Source organism: Chinchilla lanigera, unplaced genomic scaffold (assembly GCF_000276665.1).
Source record: "Chinchilla lanigera isolate Chin_1 unplaced genomic scaffold, ChiLan1.0 scaffold00047, whole genome shotgun sequence".
Classification (NCBI taxonomy): domain Eukaryota; kingdom Metazoa; phylum Chordata; class Mammalia; order Rodentia; family Chinchillidae; genus Chinchilla; species Chinchilla lanigera.
This window is the reverse complement of record NW_004955448.1, coordinates 3,510,177-3,530,070: the sequence shown is the minus strand read 5'-3', so window position 1 is coordinate 3,530,070 and position 19,894 is coordinate 3,510,177. Positions and strand designations below refer to the sequence as shown.

At 38.4% G+C, this 19,894-nt stretch overlaps 1 long non-coding RNA gene across 1 annotated transcript in view; it reads right to left on the bottom strand.

The window, feature by feature from the left end:
• LOC102008163 overlaps positions 1 to 14,932 on the bottom strand; it is a 35,213-nt gene extending 20,281 nt beyond the window's left edge. Inside the window, exons 1-3 of the long non-coding RNA XR_262458.1 lie at positions 14,915 to 14,932; positions 9,486 to 9,661; positions 2,482 to 2,641 (exon numbers count right to left, since the gene is read on the bottom strand). This is a non-coding gene — a long non-coding RNA (uncharacterized LOC102008163). The remainder of the gene's footprint in view (positions 1 to 2,481; positions 2,642 to 9,485; positions 9,662 to 14,914) is intronic.
• Positions 14,933 to 19,894: the final 4,962 nt, after the last annotated feature.

Here is a 19,894-nt window from a genome sequence, read left to right as displayed (position 1 = left end):
TTCACCACAAGAACATAATATTAAAATCTGTCAGAGAAAAGGGAAAAAAAACACTTATAAAGGTAGGCCCACCAGAATCATGGCAGACTTCTCAACATAAACCATCAAGTCAAGAAGAGCTTGAAGTATTTCGAGACCTGAAAGAAAACAACTTCCATCATAGATTGATGTGCCCTGCAAAACTGTCTTTCAAAATCAATGGAAGAATAAGATACTTCCATGGCAAAGGGCAACTGAAGAAATTCATGACCAAAATCAACACTACAAAAGGTATTGAAAGATATTCTAGACAGAGACAAAAATTCCAAGAACAGCCACAGAAAGAAACCACCAAGCCAGGGAAACAATTAAACAGAGAGGAAAAGTAGAGAAACAACAGCGGGAGAATGCCATGACAAAGACAAGCCAATGCATATCAGTTACAACCATAAATATAAATGGTCTTAATTTACCAACCAAAAGAAGTAGACTGGCAGAACGGATCAAGAAACAAGATCCAGCAATATGCTCTATACAAGAAACACATTAAACACAAAAATATTCATAGATCAAGAGTCAAAGGATAGAAGACAATATTCCATGCAACAGGAACCCAGAAAAAAGCAGGAGTAGCTGTTTTGTTTGCAGACAAAATGAACTTCAAACATAATAATATATAGTTCTTTGTTTAGAGTATGCTCATGAAATTGAATTAATAATTAGTAACCTTCTAAAAAGAAAAACATCAAACCTAAATTGTTTATCTGGTGAATTCCACCAAACACTGAAGAAGTGATGTAAATTCTGAAAATCTCTTCTAGAAAATAGCAATACAGGGTCCACTTCCCAACTCATTCTGTGAGACTAGCACTTACCTTCATAGCAAAACCAGAGAAAGATGTAACAAAAAGTAAAATTGCAGAAATTACATTCTGTGGTATTTACTCAACTTTTATAATTACAAAAATGTATACGTGATTATTCATGAAAGAACAAGTTGTCATTCTATTTTACTTTCTACATCAGATTGAAATTTGAACCTTCTACCTTTAACCAGAGTGTATAGTTTTAACAAGTAGCACTGCTATGTATAGTTATCCAGGATATTCCCTGCCCAACACAAATGGGTGTCACTTATATGATTATATTAGGAACAGTGATGTGATTTAAATGAAAACTTCCTACTGAATTTTCTATTCTTGGACTTCCTATTGGGGTAAAATTCCTCAGAGGGATAAAGTCAATATAATGTCTGATAGGAATGATACAATAGGGAAAAGAGAGAAAAAAATCATTTTGTTTCTACACTTCAGAGTATGAGAACAAGATAGAAGGAAAGCTACATATCACTTTTTAGTGCCTTTACAACAATTTGTCTGTCTTTTTTATTGAGGCTCAAATTCAAGAGGGGATTGGGTAGATCCAACAGAAGAGGCTGAGTGCATGTTATCAGAATATAATATCTGCCTCTGGGACATGATAGAGAGCTGATGTTTTAAGGCCTGCCCCTCTCCCCTACACTGTGAATATGCTCAGCTGTGCCAGGAGATGCTGCTTCCTGTACCTCAGGGCAGGTATGCATCTCCTAGCAAATCTGGAGCCTGGAGAAACTATTCCCTGCAGCAATGAGCAGAGTTCTGCAGGCTCCTCTGGGGCAATGAGCTCAGGCTGTCTTCTACTTGGGTATGTACTCCAGCAACTGATATGGATACACCTCCCGTTGTGCATAGATGGTCTCTACATCTGCCAAGAGACTCTGTATGCTGGTTTCCCAAGGGGCAGAATACAAAGCTAAATGGTGGTGGTGGGGATACTGAGACATGGCAGGCGTCTGGTGTCATCCTGGTGATGTCTTTGATTTCTACCTGGATTAAGTAAACAGCACCTGGGCTTTTGCAGCTGATATCCTTTTTCCCTATCATCCCAATTGGATGAGAGCTAACTACATTAATGATGTATGAGCATCCTTACTCCAGAACATTTGATACAAAAATTACACTGGGTTTCAAATTCGTTTCTATTACCACAAAAACTTCCCAGTTAAACAAGAGAAAAGCCATTAAAAGTGTCATATAAACTTTCAGTTGTGTTAGATATTTAAATTGCTGTAAAATTTGGAATCCCTTACACTTGGGAATAAAATTGTTGAAGTTAACTATCAAGATCTTGAAGTTTTAATCAGGAACGTTTTAGGTGTTTCAAATATAAAACTTGATAGTTATGAGTCCTAGCATCAAAGCCATTTATCAAGATAGTTGAGAATATTTTACATTACATAAAAGTTATCATTGATAATAGTTAATTTAAATCACTCTAACTTTTTTATGTTTTAGTCATAATTATATATTGTAAAGAAAGTTTAATGAACGTTTTCACCAACTTTCATTTCGACACCCCTGAGTCTCCTTAGTTTACTCCTGGAGTTTTGCAAACCTAATCCCAAAGGAAACACTGTGGGGGGGTGTCTTTCAGAAGTGAGAGATGTTACACATGACTTAATACCTTTACATAGTTGTGGGGTCCTACTAAAAGGATGAACTTGGCTCCCTTGCTCTGTCTCTGTTGTGTGATTTCTTGTTCTTCTGCTTTGAACAGGGGGCGATGAATAAGAAAGCCTTCACCAATTATGGCCCCTCAAGCTTGAGTTTCCCAGTCTACAGAACTGAAAGAAAACAAAAATGAACAAAATCAAATTTAAAAAATTTCTCCAGTCTCCAGAACACTGATTTTTTAATATCAGCATAAAACAGAGCAAGACACCTTCGGTCAACACAGGCTATCTGTTTGCAAAGTCAAGTAGACATTTCTTTGTGCTTCTGGAGCCTGGTCAGAAGGAGACCTATGAGAACCAACAGGTGGGCCAAATAGCTAGTAGCAAAGCTTCAATGCATATGGCGCATTGTGGATAGACAGTGCATCCCACATCTCTTAACATGTGTGTGATATGCGCTGTTTTTAATCGGTTTATTTGGAAGATAACGCTACCCTTCATCCTTATTGATGCTCACACACTGACCAGTTGACTTCGGCTCATGAAGAAGTTACAGGTAAATTTATCAAAGAGACACTAAAAAACGTGAAAGCTGCCTCAGGATTTAAGGACACATTCACCTTTGGTCAGAGATGTTGCAGTGACACATTACAACCACACGAGGGCAGTAAACTCACACTGTTGTCTACAAATGGCAGTTTAGCTATAAACTCCAAAAGTATTTGGCTAGAACATTTATTTTGAACTTTTACATTATCGACAGTTATTATCCTCCATTTCCCTGATTTGTATTCTAAGAGAGTTTTTCCAATGAATGTAATAAAAATAAATCTTAACACACATATTCTTTTGGCTTCTTTTGCCAGTAGTATTTGTGCTGTGGCTCACAAATGTAATTCTGAAACAATTGCTCAATTAAGTCAGTTTCTTCACCTCAAATGATCTTTTAGGTCCATAGAAGTATAGTCCAACATCCATTCATGCATGTGGCAAGATGTTTGAGTGTGTATACATGTGTTTACCCTGGAAACTTTAAGTAAATTAAATTAGCTGTAGCTATTACAATTAACAAGCAGACTTGTTTTGGACACATTCACAAACTTCCTTTACTTTTTCCCATTACAGTCCTGCAAACCTTCTATGTTGTCTTCTTTCTCATGAACACTTTGAGTCCTGTGGCTTTCTTGAAATTTTTAATAATTTTTGTCCAAGAAGCCCTACTTTAGCAATTTTCTATGGGCCCCACCAATGACATAGTGAATGCTGACTGCACCCCTTCAGCTGCAGCTCTATGACATGGCCACGGTGCTCCTGAAGCTGACAGTTTGTTATCTCCTATCAGCCTCTTTCTGGTTCTTTGGCAGGGTACGTTAAATATAGAGGAAAATCAATTTCTTAGGTTTTTGTGCCCCAGAAAAGGAGGCACTTGTTGAGAATAAAGCTACCATAGTTGTGTGTGTGGAGTCACAGGCCACTACTGCCTCTTTCCCTGGACTTTGGAGAATTCTGTGGTGTCAAATTCAGCACCTCCTTTTACTCCCCAAGTCTCTCATCAGGCATGAGTAAAGAATGATTCACTTCTTGCCCAGATGACTGACAGCAAATGAATTCTTTCCCCAGTCCCTGAATCTTCAACCTCACCTTGTTTATAACCACAGGATGAGGAGCTTGTGTTTAGTTCCTCCCATTCAAGTTCCGCATGGGGTTTTAGCCTCACTTTGGAAGTTGCAAGTTCTTGGTCCTCTCATCCTTCACAGAACTCAATAGAAACAGACAAATAGATGGGCGGGGAGCGCCGGTCTTTGGACCGGCGGCTCACTGCCTGCTTTGTAGGCCCCTGGAAGAAGGCCTTCTGGCGCACAGGGAGCCACGGGTGGGGAGTGCAGGTCTTCCGGCTGGCTAGCTTCCTGCCTCGTAGGCCCCCGGAGGGAGGGCCCCTGGCGCATGTGGAGCCATGTGGCAGCGAGTGCTGTTGCGCGCCGGCCCTTAGGCCGGCCGCCACTCAGTTGAGATCTCTCATGACACAGAGAAACAATGACACAATTGGCCCACCATACACCGACTGCAGTTGCCCACCCAGGACGTGTGTGAATCAATCAAACTTTGAACAACCCCTGGGAATGCATGCCATACAACGGGCCACTCTTGCTCCTGCCATTGAGAACCAGAAAGGTCCAGAGCCAGTGGAGGAGTAGCTGCTGAACAAGGACTCAGAGAACATGAGAATGCAGACTAAGCCCACAGAGTCAGAGGTCCTGTGGACTGGGGTCATGAGAGCCACTCAGAAGCTGTAAACCAGGAAGACCTTACACAATACCTGCAGAGACTCATTGGAAGCCATTCTTCCCCTGACAGTACAGGCTGTGGTCGAGCTCCAGAGAAGTCTGCAGCAGGATTCCTTCCGCCTGTGCTGACAGTTGGGGAGAGGACAGTAACTGGTTGTGGGGTCCCTATGTGATGGGAGGCTGGAGAGAAAATGCTACAAAAAATGGCTTTCACCCCAGATGACTCACTTGATTTTTGACAACTCTTAGGCTGTAACTACTTGTTAGATCCTTCTTGTGTATCTCTGTCTTCCTGAGAAACCACTTTGAAGATACCACCATGTATTACAGCAGTCACTGATATTTTCCTACTAATCTATCCATAACTCTGTAATGTTTGTATTGTTCCTATCCTATCATAAATGGATCCATGTTTATTATTATGTGTTACCTACAACAACCATTGAGAATTATTGAATGATTATTCAGTAGGTCACTCATGTATAGTTCTATTTATATTCTTTAGAAGCCACTTTGAAGATACCTAAATATAGTACAACAACTATTGATAATCTCCTACCTCTTTTGTCTGTAACTCACTATCATTTGTCTATTTGTTTTCCTGAGAAACTATCTTGTAGATAACAATATGTAAAACAATAACCATTGATAATTTCCTACCACTGTGTCTGTAATTTAGTAAGCACCCATCATTATTATGTTATCCTTCTTTTACTCTTTAAAATAAAAAAATTTTAAAAAAAGAAACAGACAAATAGTCTCAGTGTAACACCCATCCACATCATTTATATTCACATTAGAGATTTAAAATTATTTTACATTAGAGATTTATAATTTTAAATTATAAATTTAGAATTTTATAGTATAAAGATATGATACCACTCTTATCTGAGAAGTATTTTAAGTAATCTCAATTTTACTAAGGTATTACTGTCTTCATCAATAGGAAAGGTGGATTCTGCTCAATTTCTTTTAAAGAAATCTGGAAGAGATCCAAAACGGTTAAATAAAAGGTGAGTCATGTCTGAGAGACCTAGAGATCAACTAAAACACAGGTCATTGGAAAAGGGGGAGAGATATAAAACTTAATATGAAAAAAAAAAAAAACAATTTGAAAGAAGAGACTTTAGATCAAACAAAACATATGAATAGGAGTTAAGAAGAGGGGAAACAGCCCAAGAAGGTTATAGTTCCTCCTCAAATGAGGACCACCATTTTGAGAACTTCCTAAATAATGGCTGGGTTCAAGGAACACAGTACAGTCTAACCTCACAGGGTAGACTTGGGAGTATATGAGACCTACAACTCACATCTCTTTTCTAAATGCTGAAAAGGTTGCAGCCTGGCAGAGTTTTCACTGGTGCACCCCAGGAGCAAGTGATCCATGGCAGCAGAGGTTCCCTCTTCACTTGCCCAACCTCAGACTCTGAGAGGATAAAGATACTTGAGAAATATCAACAAATCAGCCCCAGCTCAAACTGAGAGAAAAGAGTGGCAATCAACGAAGTTGAGACTAAATAAATAGTACGAAAAAATCAATGAATCAAAGAGCTGGTTCTTTGAAAGTATAAATAAAATGATTAAGGCCTTCACCAGACTTACTAAGAGAAACAATGAAAAGATTCACATCAATGCAATTAGAAATGAAAAAGTTGAAATCACAACAGACACTGTCAAAACCCAGAGGATAGTAACTTATTTTGAAAAAGCAAAATTAGCAAAATTTAAAGAAATGGTCAGATTCCTAAATTCATACAAATTACCCCAGCTAACCCAAGAAGACAGAACTATGGTTAATAACCCAAAAAGCAGCATGATAAAAACTCAGAAGAAAACAGGTTAGAAGGGTCAAACCTCAGTTGATAAAAGCTATTTCTGATGAACCAAGAGGCAGCATCATATTAAATTGGGAAAGCTAGCAGCAGTCTCCATAAAATCAGGAACAAGACAATGATGCCCATTATTACCACTTCTACTCATCACAATATTTGAAACAGTAGCCAGAGCAATCAGGCAAGAGGAAGAAACAAAAGGGTTACATGTAGGAAAGGAAGAACTCAAATTACCATTACTTGCAGATGACATGGTACTCTACATAAAAGATCCATGGAACTCCACTGAAAAACTGTGAGAACCAATAACCAACTTCAACAACATAGCAGGATACAAGGTAAACATACATAAATCATCAGCATTTGTGTACACCAATAATGAATTCGATGAAAAGGAAATTAGGGAAACATTACCATTCACAACAGCTTTAAGAAAAATGAAATGTCTAGGAATTAACCTAACCAGGGAAGTGAAAGATTTCTACAAAGAAAACTGCAGTACTTTCAAAAAGGAGATTGAAAAAGAATGAGAAAATGTAAAGTTCTTCCCTGCTTCTCGATAGGCAGAACCATATTCTAAAAGGCCATGCTCCCAAACCTGTTATACAGAGTCAATACAGTCCCAATAAAAATACAAGCAGCATACTTCAGGGACTAGAACAGAATGAACCCAGAATAGCAAAAGCAAATTTGGGCAACAAGAGTAAAACAGGAGGCCTCACAATACCACACTTCAAGCTATTCTACAAAGTAATAGTGATAAAGATGGCATGGCACTAGAACAAAAACAGAGATGTGGATCAATGGGATAGAATAGGGCAGCAATGATGAACATTTTAGAGCTTGCAATGATACAAACCGCCTGCTGTGGCATGCATGCCATAGGTTTGCCACCACTGGAAGCGAGGATACAGAAACATCCCCAGATACATCTACCCATTAGGTCTTTGACAAAGGGGCCAAAAGCAGACATTGGAGGACAAGTAGTCTATTCAACAAGGGGTGCTGAGAAAACTGATTATTGGTTTGCAGAAGATTGAAACTGAACCCATGTCATCATGCATTAAATTAAAATAAAAATATATGAAAGACCTAGACATTAAACAGAAACAGTACACTTACTGGAAGATAAAATACATAAAACCTTGAAGACACAGATGTAGGAAGGGATTTTCTAGACAGAACCTCAATTGCACAAGAAATACTGTGATAACAAGAATCAGCAAATGGGATTGCATCAGACTAAAGCACTTCCATACAGTAAAAGAATAAACTAGTAGAGTTAAGAGACAACCTACAAAATGGAAAAATATAGTTGCAGGCTAGCTCAGACAGAGGACTGATATCTAAAATATGTAAAGAACTCAAACCATTTTGATCACCTACAATTAAAGACCTAGTCAAAAAATGGGGAAGTGACATGAACAGACACTTCACAGAATAGGAAGGACAAATGGCCAACAAATACATGAAGAAATTCTCAACATCCCTGGCCATTAGACAGATGCAAATTAAAAACAAAGCTAAGATTCCATCTTACTACAGAACAAATGGCAACCATCAAGAAGTAACAAATGCTGGGGTATCTGCGGTGAAAAAGGAACTCTCCTTCATGTCTGGTGGAAATGTAAACTAGTACAACCATTATGGAAATCAGTATGGCGAGTTCTCAAAGAAAGGTAGGCTTTCTGTGGAATCATGCTGGGGAAGAATGCAAAACAGCCATGCCTGCTGAAGAGTTAGAGAATGTGTCAAAGACAGGAGGTCGGTGCAGGGTTTGGAGCAGGCTCATGCTGAAGACAAAGGGTTTGCATTAGAAGGCTGAAGAGCTCGTGTGGGAAGATGGAACTGAGATGAATGCCAAAGGCAATGGTGATGACTGGAGCTCTTCTGAAGAATAAGAAAAAAGGACTTCCTTCTTCATTCCCTTTGTGTTTTGTCTAGGCTCTAGGCCTATTGATTAATGTCACTCACATCTGGGGTGGATCACTCCTTCTCTTAGTCTATATATCAATCATCCACAGACGCAATGAGTGGTTTACTAATCTACTAAGTGGTTCTTGATCAAGCTGACATCTCACAATTAATGCTCACACCTTTTGCAACTGTGCACTTCATGGGCCACAGGGCCAAGTCCTCTGGCAGACCCACAGTGAGGCTTGCTGCTACATGTATGTGTTTTCCAGCAGACTTTTCTCAACCACTGTGGAGCATCAATATGCGTATAGGATTATGCTGTCTAGATGATGTCTCCCTGGACTACGGACTAATAATATGATTCAACCCAATGTCCTTTGACTGATTAGAGGCTCACAAATTTTTGCCAGGCCAACAGAGGTTACCCTTTATTGCTTTTCTCATTTCTTGCTGATATGCGCTTGTCCAGTGAGACTATGATCTTTTAAATCCTCTGAGTAAGAAACAAAAGTTTGAGTGATTGTATTTATGTATACAGCCAAATGTCCAAGGGTGTATATTTGGTTGCCTAAGCATCTCTTTATTGTGCTCTGTCTCTTAAATAGACATTCCCTTCTTTGCTACAAAACCCCTGGGGCATAATACCAATTTTGTATACCATACATAATATACCATAATACCAATTAAAAGAGGATTGTAGTGGGTGTATAATACCCATATTTATTCTTTAGAATATTTCTTTTGATGAACTATTAATTTTATGAGTTTTAAGAGTACTTAACAGGAAAAATGTAAAAAGCATAAAGTATTGAATTTTTAACATTTATTTTGTGTTTATAAAAACATGAAAATTTTCAATATTAACTGTGTTTTGGTTTATAAAGTCTAAAAACTAACAACAGAAATAAACTCTATATGACCTACAATGAAAATACCAACATAACTCCACAGGAAAACTAATCTTTACTTCAAATATCCCACCTAAGGTAGTCTTGACGCATGAAATCAGCATATTCCATATACATGTATTGCTTGCACTGACAGCACATGTGTTTTGCTTTCCAGGCCTTTTTGTACCACATACTTGACATCTCATTGGACTTGCTGTTTTTTCAGGAGGTTCTTATCGTAATACACAATGTGGACAGGAACATAAACTATCAATAAGATAAAGTATTAAATTCTTAACATGTATTGCACATTTAGAATAAATATCAACATTTTTACATTAGCTGTGTACTTGCTTACAAAACCTGAAAGACTATATCAGAAATAAATTCCAATATGAACGACCATGAAAATACTAATATAACCCTACAACAAAAGTGATATTTGCTTCAGCATTAACAGCCAAGGCAGTCTTCACACACCTGCCTCGCTCACTGACAGCAGGTGCACTTAGCTTTCCTGTCCTAGGTGGCAGACCATTCTTTTCACCTCTCTTATCTTCCTCTTTTGTCAGGAGCTTCTTACTCTATTGTACAATGTGTATCTAGCAAGAAAATATGATATTAGTAAAATGAAATATCAAATATATAATGAGTGCTTGGAATAGACATTAACCTTTTTACATCAGCTACTTGCTCACAGAGCCTAATAGATAACATCAGACATAAAAACCTACGTGAACTACAATGTAAATACAAACAAAAGCCTACCACAGAAATACTCTTTGCCTCAAATGTCACACCCAAGGCAGTCTTCACACATGAAAACCTTATGTTCAATGCGCAAGTATTGCTTACACCGATAGCACATATGTTTTATTTTTCTGTCCTTTTTTGTAGGGCACAGTTGACATCTGCTTTGTGTTTCTGTGGTTGTGGTAGGTCTTTGTGATGTTGCATCTATCTATTCATTTCAGCTCATCTGTGTGCTACACAATTTCTTTGCATAGTTCTCTGAGCAGAAGCATTTTGTTCTTCCTTTGCTGTGAATAATCTCTTATGAGTTCCAGTCCAAATCTGCTAAGAAAATTTCCCCATGATATTTTGCACTTGTTATTTTCTTTGTAAATTATTGAACTATTTATGCCACACATGTTTAGGATCCAGTAAAACACATCATAGTTGAGTAACATCATAATTGCTTCATAACTCATCATTAACATCTGCTCCACCTTTGGTTTTGTTGTACAAAGTTTCCATCTCAGACTTCCATTCTGTTAGGGTTTTAGTACAGTTAGCAACAAAGGAGCTGAGTCACTCCCTTCCCTTCTCTTCAGCTGTAAACACTACAGCATGCTAATGATTATCCAGGCTCCCATAATCATAAAACAGGGAAGTTGTGTGAGCCAGGTCTCTTCTCTCCGACACCATCCTTGTGATCATTCAGATTAAAGCTTAGGAGGCCATGCTGGTTGCAGACCTCAGTATAAAGAGACAGTGCACCATTTTGACCCGCTGAATTATAAAACAGTCTCTCTGCCAAATTCTCTCTCATGGTGCAATGATGACATCAATAGTACAGTTTGTTTTCCTTTGTCATACATGAGGCCAAAGTTATATCTTTCTGAAATTCAGAGAGTGTATTATACAATTCTCTGTTTTGAAATTGCAACATTTCATTGGGAATTTTTGCCCTATTCTTGTGTAGAGTTCCTAGGCTGGTCAGCTTGTGCTCTGTTAACATATGTTCCATCAGTCCAAAATTGGTAAACCGATCATTAAATGTCATCTTCTGATTAGTTTGGGAGATGAGAACAGCAAGTTTGTTCACAATATCATTCAGTTCATTACTATATGAATAAAGACTTGTGACTGAATTCCTGGACAAAATTCTAAATTGAAAGTATAATATGTCTTCACGTCTACCTAGGTATATATTTTATACTGTATTTTGAAGGCTCTGTTTGCATATACTGCCTAGAGCTTCAGTGACCACCAAATGCTGTAGGATGTTTATTAATTGTCCTGTGTTCAGATGGTGTGTAACTTCCCTGAGATTTTGAAACAAAACTCTCAAACAATCAGCAGATAGCAGCCGGGTTATGAATTTTCTTTCTTGGTGGTGGCTGTGTCTATTTAAACTGCTATAAAATATTTTAGATTCAGAAATTTATATAAACTATAAATTTATGGCTTATAGTTTTAGATGCCGAGGAGCCCAAATAAGAGTGTTGGGAGATTTGACATTTGGGAAGGACTTGTTCTACATAGATGATGCCTTGCTCCTGCATACTCATTTAGAAGAGGCAAAAAGTTGCCTTGGGTATCTTTTATGCAGACTAATTCCATTCAGGGGAGAATAGTCCTCATAAAGACTGTATCTCTTAGTATCATATTGCAAACTAGGTTCAACATGAATTTTGAGGGGACACTAAAATTCAGACCTTAGCTTAGAGGCTATGCTCACTTAGGACTTTCTCTTGTAGCAGTCTCTAATCATAGGGATTTGGGAGGTTTATTTGCGTTATCGGGATAGAATACAAAGGGATGGTTTCACAACGATTCTACTTCCAAAATGTAATTCTCAAAGGTATAGATAACAAGAGTAGGATAGAAGAGCTCAGATTTGGGGATATATTGAAGAGATTGGATTTTAATAATCTGTCATTATAAATTCTTAGCTGGCCTCACTAACACATCTAATGAAATTTTACTTTTATAAACACACTAATTAGATTTTTGAATGTGAAAATAAGAAAACTGAGAGCAGAAGTTTCTTGCACTACTTCATATCTGCATAGCCAGTTACAAAAATTATCCTGTTGATTTTATTTCAGATTATATGTTGAAAAAAATAGACTCTATGCACTTCTGATAAATTTCCTTATTTTGCCAATGATAATTTATGTGAGCCTCAGTTGCTTCCAACCAGATGAACCAAGGCTAACACATTCAGTACTAGAGTCCTAAGTGAATCTTCAGACAGTCTCATCATACTTTTTATGGCCAAAATCTGATGGAAATAGATCAAGAATTCTCTGTGGTAATGGGGCCAGGCTCAAAAGATTATAAAAGAATTTCAAAAGGTCATCATGCAGGAAAAATGCAAGGTTTGGCTATTAACTCCATCATGCTCAGAGAAAATAGGATAAAACTGTTAACTCAGCTGTACTGGATGTTAGCAACATTCTAAAGCAGTTAGTAATATATGGGGAGAATGTCTTACTTTCGCTCATATATTATTGCTATTATATGCCTTACAGCCCTTAGAATATATTTTGTAATTTTTATGAGATTCTGAAGCTCCAAGGAAATAGTTTTAAACTCCTCTCCATAGCTTTTTATCAGTCCCAGTGAGATCCTTAGTATTTAGTACATGATCAACACATGTCTTAAATTTCCTTTCCTCATCACTGAGACAAAATACCCAACCCTCAAAACTGAAAGGAGGAGAGGTTTTCTTTGGATCATGGGTTTTTAGAGCTTTTAATCCTTAGTTGGCTGGTTCCAAGGCACAAAGGGTTTAGTGGAAGGGCCTGAGTCGAGGATAGCTGCTAATTTCATGGCAACCATGAAGCAGAAAAAGAGAGGGGAGAAATAAGAAGGCAGCTATACTTTTGGTTGAACCCCCAGTGACCCACCTTTAACAAAGTCCACCTCCCAGCAGCACAGTTAGCAACTTATGTCTCAAGAACTTTCCCAAAGCCCCACCTCTTCACATATGAGGCATTTGAGAGACCTTCTTGATCTAAATCATAATATTCTACCCTGATACCTAAAGTTGCAAGTTCATTTCATCACACAAAATCCATTAGTCAATCTTTAAAAGTCACCGAAGTTTTAAGAGTTCTTTTCTTTTCTTTTTTCTGAACCAGGAATCAAACTCAGGACCTCACACTTGCCAGGTGGGTGCCATGATACTGAGTTATACCCCTAGCCCCAAGAGTTCTAGCATTACTGAAATGACCAATTCTAGAGGTCGGGGATTTAGCTTAATGATGTAAGCATTCCCATTCCACAAAGGGAGAAATAGGTGGATAGGAAAGTATTGCAGCATATAAAGACCAAAACCCAGCATTGCAATTATTGTCATGTCCACTATTTGGATCAAGTTATTACCATAGCTTGATATAAGCTGTAAAGAGCTTATCAGCCCCGTCCCTAAGGAATTGGAAGTTGGGGTTTCATTTCCTTTCTCTTGGGGTATCTCTTTTTACTCTTGTGCTTTCCTCAGCAGAGGATCCATGTTCCTCACTTTTCCAACTTCCTTGGTTCCTCTCTGAACTTTTAGCTACACTTTCACTTCTTCACACACTGCCCTGTCAATGACACACTGCCTGACTCCCAAGCCTTGATGTGAAATCTGATGGAAGCCTTCCTGATCCCACAATTCTTGCATTCTACTTGCTAGAAAACCAGCACCATGTGGATGATGCTAAGGTCTGTTACCAGTCAAGGAGGAGCCTGGTGCCCTTGCATTAAGGCTGCAGAGACCTCTGAGTGCCTGGGTGGCCCTGAATGAGCAGGGATCTCAGGTACTTTTCCAACGATATCCGCATTTTTGAAGCCTTGAACCTGTGAGGGGTGAGGTCTTGCCTATCCTGAGTGTTCTTAAAACCATCTTTCCTACTGTCTTTGTACAAAGCACTGGGCTTATTTTTCATGTGAATTTTTTTAGCAATCATACTCTCCAAAGCCTCAGCTTTGCAGGTGCAGTGCTTTCTTTCTAGAAAAACTGGAAACTTTCTATATTTCTTGGCTCTGCCCTTTGTTCTTGATTTTTGCTATAAATCTGGCTAAAGACAGCAAGGAGTATCCAATACACAGTCCAAATATTGGGACTTGAAATTGCTTTCACCAGATTAATAATTCCACGACCTTTAATCTCAGTTCCTCACAAAGTCTCAGGACATTGGCAAAATGAAGACGAATTTTCTGCCAGAGCATCGCACACTTTCACTGTGGTCCAACTGCCAGTAGAACCCTGCTTCCCAAATAAAACCTCTTGAGCCTGGTTTTTGCTATTCAACATTCTATGAGTGTTCTAATCTTCGGAGCTCCAGCCAGACTTCCCTGTAAACCTTGTGTTATAGCATTCTAGGACTTATTTATCTGGCATCTTGAAAATAAAACCATTCTAAAGTCTCCCCTCAAATCATTTCTAAAGGCTTCTAAACCCCACAGTCAGGAATAGTAACAGCAACAACCACACTTCCCTGGTATCGGTTCCTGTCTTAGTTAATTTTCTTGTCGCTGGCACAAAACATCCAATACCCAAAACTTCACGGAAGAGAGGTTTACTTTACTTCACAATATTTAGAGGTTTCAGTCTTTAGTTGGTTGTCATTAAGGCAGAAAGGACATGGGAGACGCGCCTGGGCAGAGGAGACCTGGTCTTGGTAGCCAGGAAGCAAAGAGAGAGGATGGGCCAAAGAGAGAAATATAACCTTCCAAGTTATAACCCCAGTGACTCACTTCCAGTCAGTCCCTAACCCTAACAGTACACTTATCTACTGGACTCACTCATGGATGATCCCTTTGATGAGTATAGTGTCTCTATGATCTAATAACATTCCAAGGTCCCCACTTCTGAAAATGAGCCTCTGAGAGAAGTTCTAGTTCTAAACCATAACAATAGGTATTCGTTGAATAAATTAAAAGGACTGCAGAGTAAGATTAACCAATTCCTATTGAGAATACTGACATCCAGGGAGCACTTACTTGAGGAAAAAAAGCTATTATACATTAAAGGAAGAGACTCTCTGCAATAGCATCTTACAGTTAGATTAGTGGTTCTTCATCAGGACAAGTCAGTCTCCCAGCACACACATTTACCAGGTAGGAATATTTGCAGTGCCTGGAGACATATTTTGGTTGTGTCAACTTGGGAACAGTACACTCCTGGCATTCTGTGTGTGGAGTCCAGGATGCTGCTAAATATCTACTGTGCACAAAATATCTCCCAGTTCACCAGTGAAGAATGATCTGACCCTAAATATCACCTGTTTCAAGGTTGATAGGCACTGAGCTAGAGTTTCCTGTGTTGAAAGATTTTTTTCTTACCTAGTGAAACAAGGTAAAAACTTCTAAATGTTAGTTACTAATACTAACAGCTGGTACTAGAGATTATCTGTCATAATATAATTCTCCCTTTACTTCTTTGAAAATTATTAAAAGATAATTAGCATCTTGCATTTTAGCTGAGGTCTTACGTACCAATTTGAGATAATATATTTCTTCTTTTGTAGCTAGAATTGATAATGAGATTAAATTCTAGCACACAGAAAAGAATGGAACTGAGGACTGCTTTGGGTTCTTAAAAGAATCTCTTAATACTATTTGACCCTTCCTGAAAGTTGAACATGGATGTGAGGGTGTTCATAATGTTTGTCCTGGTAGGTTCACATAACATTACAGGAGACAGTGGAGCAATGGGATAGAAGGAATCTATCCTTGTATGACCTCACATGGAACAGCTACCTGTATATGTTGTCTTGCCAGTTTCTTTCTGGACTTTAATATCAAAAAAAGTAAACTTCTTTGAACCACAGCATTTTCTGGAAATTTTGTCATGCAGCTTGGCTTCTAGACTAATGTAAACCAGTTAATGTAATGTAAACAGTTTTACTGTTCTGGATGATGACTGTGAGCATTGTACTACGAGAGATCACCACACTCAGATGATTCAGAATGCTAGAGACAGAAATAATAGAAACTGAACAGGTCAAGATGTTTCAAAACAGAAGGCAGCAGACCACAACCCAAAGACCACATTATGCACATGCAATAGACTCTGTAGCACTCAGCGTACTCAAGGGTCACACAAGCTAGGAAACATGGTAGATCTTGAAAATATTGTGATTTTCCAATTGTAGAATTTAGGATATATATAGTTTTTTTTCCTGTATAGATATTGTTTTTAAAAATTTGTTTATAAACTTAGGAATTGTGGTTAGAGTATATAGCCACCTAGTGAGAAAAGGTATTCCCGGTTTTCTGAGAGAATAGTCTATAGGAAAGAGAGAGCTTAAGAATGATGCAGATGTCTTATTTACAACTTTGACTAAATTTTGGCAAAATGAAAGCTCCTTTTGTAGCTGCAAAGTGCCTGACACTCAGTTTGTTGCTTCTTAAATCTACACCTGTCTAGTAAGTGGTATTCTGTGGAGGACTACCTAGACAACTCTCTTTGGAAGAAAAGCAATTGTCTTCCTTGTGGCTATACCTGGCCCTACCTCCATGTGCTAATATGTACAGAGCTGGTCAGGACATTTCCTTATCCTCTCAATTGGCTTTAAGCAATGCAAATGAGTCTAGCTGAGGTGCTGGTGTGGAGTGTTTCAAGCAATGCACAGGTCAGTGATGCCCGCCTGCAGCTTCCAGGTAATATGTGTGAGTTAGACTGAGTGATGCCGTGCTGTAGGCTGAGAATGAGCCCCAAGAAAAGAGGCTATGACTTCTCAGCACATGGCTTACACATCAACACTGAAGCACTGCTCCCAAACACCAGATAGTGCCCCAATCTGTGATATGCAGACTACTCTTTCACATCTCTCTCTCTCTCTGTATATTGCAGAGGTGCTATGACACCTCCTACCTAGTCCAGCTCACAGCACTCATGTACTTCCTGCCATTCTCATAGTCACTCATCTCCAAGCCACTCCCTTCTTCATGGATTAATAAAACCTGGCTTTGGCCCTGGGTCAAGGCCTTTGTTCCAGTTAGCCATTATTCTGCTTGGACTTAGGACCCCTTTGGCTCCCCACAATTACAATATGCCTTAGTGTCTTTATTCTTACCATGTGTTGCACTGGAAATAGTAGATTGGAATTAATTTATTAGAGTTCCTATAACTCTTCCATGGGATTACAAATGTGGATTCTTCTGGACCTCAATGAGGTCCAGAAGGGCTGTCTATAGCTTTTATTCTCTTCAAGGAGGCAAATGAAGCTGCAAAAGAGGAAATCATTTTATTTCCTGAAGAGATATGTTAAAACTCACACGAGCCAAATATGAGGCCAAGCGTTATAAGAGCCAAGTTTTTTGAGATCACAAAGTATTTGTGAGTTATAAAAGGCTAAGCCTCAGGAGACTGCTAAAAATAGAGTCTTGAGGATAATGTTGAAGGAAAATGCACGTTGAGATAAGGCTATTTTCCCACACAAAAGGAGATAAAATCTAATAAATGAGAGGTGAGAATATTATTAGAGGGAAATGGCTAGAATTTAGAAATGATTGTAGCAGAGAGAGCATGCTATATCCTACCCTTACCTGCAGCCATGCCCTAAATGGTAATATTTAAAGTCTAGAGAGATTTAGCAGGGGTCTTGAAACAGAGTGGCCAGTTTAGTATGAAGTTGAGGGATTCCAATCCTTAAAGGTAAATGTCAGTATGCATGTGCCCCAGCAAAGCCATTATAATTTAGCAATAGAATAGTAGAATCAGAAATCTATTCAGAAATGGCCATAAATTCCTATGCCAAATTCCTCAAACTTCGGAGGTAGCACTTCATTAGTAGACGATCATTATAAAACTGTCTTTGTTTCTGAGACAGACACAAGAAAGTTGGTTGAGAATTTGGGGTGGGAGATGAATTTTAAAGTTAGGATGAGTGGATGCAGAGTAACCTGCTTAGAGGTAAAGAGGAATGTGGGAGTTATGGCCCTGGACACAACTGAGCTAGAAGCTGATGCTACCAAGTAGACAGCACAGGGTGGAGAGAAAGTGAGGAAAAGGAGTAGAAACATCTTTAGATCAATGTGTACCCATGGAAATGGAATCCTCTCCTCCCAAATTAACTCATGTTACTCCTTTTGAAAAAACAAAGAGTGAACGGTGTGACAGCAATCTGGAATTGTTTATTTACACAGAAGTAACAACTTTCTGAGCAACTGAGCTTAGTTTCATTCGGTCAAATTTATATTCATAACTTGAAGCAGAAATGAGAACAGGCAGAAAAAAGAAAAAAACTGTGAGTGAACTTACGACTCACTAGAAATTATAAAATTCCATTTTATAGCCCTGAAAATACAAACTCTGTATGTGTGCAATTTGATCAGAATATCATAGATTCCTCACATTATGTATACCTTTGATGTGTTTTACAATTTGCTTAGGGCAGATTTACTTTTGGAAATAAAACCTCCTGGGAAAAAGTAGAGGGACAGAAGTTGGTTTTAATGTGCACAGAATGGAATCTGAATGCTAGATAAATTAGAACTTTTAAAAGCATGAGACCACAAACCCTGGCTGTAGTATCTCTAGTCATAAGGGCAGTCAAACAGAGTGGAGTAGTGTCCCGTGGTATTTGGAGATATGTTCCATGACCCCCACTGCATGCGTGAAACCATTCATAAAATAAACTATGTGTGCACAAAATTTTTTCTATACAAAAGTACTTATGATATAGTTTAACTTTTAAATCATGCAGAGTATATATTACTAATAACTCATAAATAGAACAGTTATACAGTATACTATAATAGAATTGCATGAGTATGATATCTTTGTCTCAAAATATTTTATTGTACTATGCGGACTCTTCTTGTAACACCATGAAAGGATTTGATGGTACCATGATGAGAGGAAGTAAGGAGAATGACACAGACATTGTGAATTGTTATGTAGCATTAAGATACTATGTAAGGGCTACTTCAGCACAGGCACTATGATGATGTGGTGGTTGACCTGATATTCCAGACTGATCTTAAGTGACTCATGGGTGGGTAGTTGTATGCAGGATGGATACATTAGACACAAGGACGAGTCACATCGCAGGCAAAATGCAATGGGATTTCATTATTCAGAAACATAAATTTAAAGATTATGAGTTATTGAATCCTGTTACCATTTAAAACTTTTGGTCTGGAGTTGCCCTCAGGAAACTGAAACATTAAAAGCAACACTGTCCATAAAAGGGTTCTATTGTATAGGAGAAAGTGTCATACTGAGACCTCAGAAGGAAATGAAAGGTAAATGATATTGCTTTTTTTTTTTACTGTTCTTTTTTTATTTAAAAATTTAAAACACTGACAAAACAGCAATGGAGACAAAAATCAAAACAACAGAAAAACAACAAAAATGATACATGACCTCAAAATAAAATGATAGAAATTTACAATGGTTGCTATATTATGCAATGTTATCTTCAGTGAGGTTGCTCAAGAGCCCAGCCCAGACACCCCGAGATTGGAATGACATAGGGAAGAGTTTGGGTACCGCAATGGGATAAAATGGGTCTTCTACATAAACACAGTGACCACCAGTAAAGAGAAATGAGAAATCTTCCCACCATTCCACACAACCATGTGTAGTTACAGGAATATTCTGAAGAAATGAATTCTGAACAAGGACAACAATTTTAAATTCTAAGAAAAAGAATGAATTACAGTAAATGTTTCCAAAGAGGGCATCTGCGGAAAGAGAGCTGGGCCTGAGATCTGTAACCACCCATCGCCTTCCCAGAAGGTTTTTGCGCTAATTACGGAGTCTCGCTAATGTTT